A 6000-nucleotide genomic window follows, 5' to 3' on the forward strand; every position below is an offset into this window, starting at 1 on the left:
TAAAAAAAAAAAAAAGGAGGGAAGAAAAAAAAAAAAAGGATTCTGGAGTGGCTCTGTGGGAGGATTTGGCTGCCCAGCGTTCTCCCGAGAGCTTGGTGCCTGGGTGGGTCGGAGAGGAGGGACTGCCAAGGGGCTCCCCATCAGGTGCTGGCTCACCCAGGGTGCCTGGCATCAGCTCGGGAGAGCAAGGTGGATGGTTTTCTTGGGGCTTTGTATTTTCCCCAGCATTGGAAGAAATCTGGCAGGATTGACTGAAACCGGTGAATGGCTCGGGAAGGTGTTGTAGTGTAGACTCAGCTCAAACTCTAACAGACACTCTTGTAGCTAGATTTTTCCCTAGGTAGATTGCAAAACCTATTTTGCAATCTATAAATGCAAAATGTGATGTTTTGTTGCAAGTGAAATGAAATGTATGAAATGTCTTTGTAGTGTCCCCTTCCCACTGCCTCCCACCAACATACTTTTTGTGGTTTGAGGTCTCTGTCCCTTTTTCATCTGCCTCAGCAGAGAAGGCTGACTCCAAAACCCCTCTGTCTTCTCGTAAGGCTGCTTATCTAAGAGTGGGGCATGAGTACCAAGGAATGAATTCATGGACTTGGCAAAGGTGTAGACTCCTCAGGATGTTTTCCACCCATTCTTGCTCACTGGAATCGTGCCACTTCATTCATGTAGAAGTGCTGTGCCAGTACTTAGCACTTTTTACTTTCAGGGTGATTGTCTCTAGACTGCACTCTGCTTTGGATTGGGTAAACATTTCTCATTAGGTTTTCTGTGGAAAATGTTTTAGTCCTTCATTGTAAGTATTATGACAAGATTGAAGAGTGAGGATGTTTTCCACCCCTTCAGCTTTGAGCGAGTTGACTTTGGTAATAATTTCATGCCACTAATGTACTGTTTGGTCAAGGGACGGTGGTGATGAGTACCAACATAGCTCCATACAAAGAGCACGCATCTGGCTTTGCTTGTTCCCTTAATGCGTGGCAGATTGTATTTGACAAATGGGTCAGATCTTGAATTTGGACAAGGATTTTGCCCCACTAATAGCTTAGTTATCTTGTTCTTAAATGTTTCCTAAGTTGTCACTCTTTTCATTATTGTTTATTAAGTCTTCTTCTGCCAAGTGTTGTCTGCAGACATGCCTCTGTGCACATTTAAATTTGCTGCTGTGCAATGTAAATTTATGCCTAACTATTTTTGTGGTCTGGCACTTAAAAACTCAAAGGTTTTGAAAAAGCTTCAGAATAAAGCTCTATACATGCAAAAGTATATCCTCAAGATCAACTTTATTCCAGGTACATCCTCCTTCTGATTTCTTGTAATTGTATATGTGTGCTCACATGTGACACGAGGTATTTTATGCAGGTGTTAGTAAATTGTCAGGGTGTAAAACACACGGGAAGACTTCTTTAGCTGGTTTGGTTGTGCTAGTTTACTGGCTACCTGAAACATCAGAAGGACCGATAATTCTTTCAATTTAAATTCAAAACAAAGCTCGTTGTGATTCATGGGAAAAGGCAGCATAGTAGCTTTACATATTAATAGGATGATGACTCTAAATAGTGATGCCGGAGTTTAATAGCAGTTCTGCTGTTTTCTTTGGTAGTGGCAGGGTCTTGTCTTGCCGTTTTGTAAGATGAAGAGTCCGTGTGCTGAATGGATGTGGGACTTTTCCTTTAGTCAAAATGAGGAATAAGTGGCGTGAGCTGTGCTTTGGCCCTAGCCCTAGACCGTGGTATACACTTATGATGCAGATGTTATTTGATGTATTTGTGTGGGTTCAAGGTTTGACTAATTTTTATGTGTGTCTGTGTTTTTTTTTTTTTTTTTTTTTTTTTTTTTTAAATGTTTGGAATCATTATATGGATTTTGTTTTCAAAGCACCTCTTTCAGTGATGTAGTAAGGATTTTTTTGGAAAAGATTACCTGCAAAAGGATCAAATACAAATCTTCAGAAGAGTATATTCAGCAAATATAATTGCCTATTTTTTTTTTTAAGAATGAATGGACACCACCAAGTTGAAATATTAAAAGAAAGAATTTGACTGATTATCCAAGTATCATCTTACCAGCCAGTTTTAATCAAGAACTCATGAAAGGAGTCTTGAGGGACTGCTATAAAAGTTTTTTTTTCACCTGAGCCCAAGTGATGGTGGTTTGCCCATTTTGCAAAATGTATTTGGTGCCGAGCTGTAGCTAGTGAGCTCTCTCTCTGGAGCAGGACAGAGCTGTGGCTTGGTGGGTGAAACCTTCAGAGGGAGAGTCAAACTGAAACACTGCTGTCAAGTTGCTCATACATTAAGTGTCCCACTTCTTTTTAATACCCTGGCAGTTGATAGAACTATCTATTTTAATTTAGACATGCTAGGTTCACTATGTAAATTATTTGACTGAGCAAAATTCCAAATAAATGACTTCTGGAAGGATGCAGTATAATGCAGGGCATTAGTGCAAAAGTGTGCAGTTTTCTCCTTCATCCACCTTTCAGGAATAACTTTTAAAACAGTAAAAGAAGATACTTTGAATTGCATTGCTAACAACTGAAAGGCACCAGTAATTTTATCTGTTCATGGATGAACATACTTCATGGTTCTGTTCCGTACATTTTTTGAGGATAACTTCTCAAAGCTAATTTGATTTTAAAGGAGATCTAATTGTCTCCTGACCTGGTAAAATCTGCTGCTTGGACAATCAGCTATTTTGGCATTATATATTGATATCCACTGGAATACCAATATTCCTGGATAACTACATGATTGCAAAGCACATGATTTCTTGTTAAGATCCCATTCTCGTAAGACTAAGTACTTCTGGGAATGTTGCTGGCTTTCTACAGCTGTTATTTGTCAGCTTGAGAAGATCTTTACTTGTGCCTTTAGATTGGACTTCAGGCTGCTTGCAAAGTTGCACTACCATTAATGAATGATTTTATTATTGGGAAAAGATAGTTTAAAAGTTAGAACATTTTTATTTTATTATGGAGTAAAATGTAAATGCAATAGTTGTCATGACTTCGTGCAACTCATGGAAGTGTAGCCACTGCTGCGAATGCACTTATTTTTAAAAGTTAATGTGTCTGGTACTTATGTTATCCTCATCTAACTGCAGGGGAGGGGGGAGAAGTATGTTACCTCTATCTCCTCCCACCCGCCAGAAAAACCCCAAACCACAAAAGGATCCTGGATGAACCGCAGTTCAGAGTTTATTGTGCACCCAAAACTTCCCCTGGTATCCATGTTTGGGAAGTTCAAGTCTTCTGATATATTTAAACAAGAGCAAGCAACCTAATTGTGTTGCACCAGAACTCCCATTTTGTTGCACTGCAGTTGCTACTTTTTCTGTACAAATCACTGGAAAAACACATGAAATGGCTGATACACTGTGCTTCAGTGCAGAGCTGTGACTTGCATGCACTCAACTGTAAGGTGGCTATCTGTGTTTTTTTTGTTTTGTTTTGTTTTGTTTTTTTTTTTGGTGTGTGTGAGAATTCAAGGTAATTTTATCAACGGAAGCTAGGAAAGAAAAGAAAATATTCCTGGAAAACTATTAAGATAAGGGTTAGGGAAACATGTGAAGCTCACAGGAAATTTTTGTTATCAAGCTATGGAAAACCTATTTCTTCAACAGAAGGTAGCAATCATTTTATCTTCTTGTTTTGCAGGACAGGAAGATGCCTATAAAGATTTTAGCACCAAGGACAAGATGCCAAATAATGTGATTTTAGCAAACCAGTGGTGGGATGGGGGCGCCTCCTGAGGGCAGCAGTGCAGAGGTGGAGGAGATCTCATAGGTCGGGGCAGTGCTGATGGGGAAGCAGCTGCCGGGCAGGCGCAGGGTGTCCAGCAGGCATGGGGATGCTGGTGCCCCACCAGGGCATCCTCACCTCGGATATAAGACAAGCGCTGAAATTGGGGGGGAAAAATTGGAATGGGAATTCGTAGCTTCAAACCTGTACTTGGAAGGTTCTAGGCTCTGCTTGCCCCTCTGCTAAAGTTCTTTGCTCTTGAGTTGCTGTGATCGTTATTTGATGGCCCATAGGAAGAGGGATGCTGGTTCAGTTCACCAAGGGGAAGGCTCCATTTCTTGTATTTATTTATTTTTAGAATACTTCTGTCAGAAGGATTCTAACAATGATCGAGCCCAACTGCCTGACCGCTTCAGGGCTAAACAAAAATTAAAGCATGTCATTGAGGGCATTATCAAAATGCCTCAGAAATACATCCCCAAACTTCTTCAAATGGGCAGCCTCAACTTTCCCAGTGCTCACACTCCCCGCTCACCCAGCTGGGCAACAGACTCCACGGTGGCTGGGTGCTGGGGCAGGATGTGGCCCTGCTCATGGACTCTGGGGCAGCATCCATGAGGCAGGAGATATTTCTTTTTTCATGGGTCTTGAGCAGCTTGAGCCCTGTGTTGCAGTGACGGGCTTTGGTGCAGTCATCCTGTTAAGCAAGTGGAAGTTTTCGAGCTGGTTTCTGCCTGTCTCAGTGCCTTGGAGGAGGCTGAGTGGGAGAGAAAAAAAAACATTCCAGATGCGGCAAACTGCAAATCTGACTTCTGCTTCAGTGAGCCATAGAAAAAAAAAGAAGGGATTGGAGCAGGAGGGCTTAGCTAATGCATTTTCTCTTGCTTTTCCTACTTTATAAAGTACAATGTCATGTTTGTTTGTTTTTATTTTTCCTTTTGGTAGTGGCACTGGTCTTTGCAAATATTCACCTGTACTGAAATTATGAAAATGTCAATGCATTGGGAGTTCACGTAGGTTTGTTGTTGTGTTTCTAAGAGTGCTTTCCTAAAAATATAATCATTTATATTTTACTATTGGTGCAAACTTACATATTTTCTAGTGATGGCTCTTTTTTATGCTATGTATATGAGTACAAAAGGGCATTTATTTAACTTTTCTTTCTAATTTTCTGTTGTCTTCCTTTCCTTGCCTTCCTTGCCTTCCCTTGCCTTTTGCCTTGCCTTTTGCCTTGCCTTGCCATTCCCTGCCTTTCCCTGCCTTTCCCTGCCTTGCCTTGTCGTGACTTGCCTTGCCTTGCCGTGACTTGCCATGACTTGCCTTGACTTGCTTTGCCATCCATCCTTAAGATAATGTAGTTAATACCCAAGACAACCTGTCCATCTTTTTCTTTTTCTTTTTCTTTTTCTTTTTCTTTTTCTTTTTCTTTTTCTTTTTCTTTTTCTTTTTCTTTTTCTTTTTTCTTTTTCTTTTTCTTTTTCTTTTTCTTTTTCTTTTTCTTTTTCTTTTTCTTTTTCTTGTCCTTGTCCTTGTCCTTGTCCTTGTCCTTGTCCTTGTTCTTTTTCTTTTTCTTTTTCTTTTTCTTTTTCTTTTTCTTTTTCTTTTTCTTTTTCTTTTTCTTTTTCTTTTTCTTTTTCTTTTTCTTTCTCTTTCTCTTTCTCTTTTTCTTTTTCTTTTTCTTTCTTTTTCTTTTTCTTTTTCTTTTTCTTTTTTCTTTTCTTCTTTTCTTCTTCTTTTTCTTCTTCTTCCTCTTTTTTTTTTTTTTTTTTCGTTCCAAAAGGGAACCGGGATTCTTTCTCCTGATGTTGAAAGAAGGCAGGGAGGAGACATGATAAGAACTTCAGTGGAAGGAGGTAAAATAAAATATCTCCAATTTTGTAGAACCAAAGTCTTCCCTAAGAAAAACTGTCGGGCCTTAAATCTTGGAAATAAATTGCAAGGCACTAATGTTTATTTTCTTCATGCTTTGGATGTATAATAATAAATGTGTGTATCCCATTACAAGCATTCTGATTTTTTTTTTTTCCATCTGACAGTTGTTTTTTTCTGTTTGTTTTATTAGTAGCATTTTGTATAATCACTTCTCTGAATAATGTTTATTTTAGGAAAGGTTATTCTGTCTTTCACACATAACAAAAAAACTAAATTCTGACTTTTAATGAACTTCTTCAAGGGTAAAAATAAATTTTAATGTTATGGCTTCTGTGAACTCCAGTTTTGTTTTTCTTTTGCTAACTGTACCCTCCCCATCCTCACAG

This window comes from Aythya fuligula, chromosome 2, assembly GCF_009819795.1.
Source record: "Aythya fuligula isolate bAytFul2 chromosome 2, bAytFul2.pri, whole genome shotgun sequence".
Taxonomy (NCBI): domain Eukaryota; kingdom Metazoa; phylum Chordata; class Aves; order Anseriformes; family Anatidae; genus Aythya; species Aythya fuligula.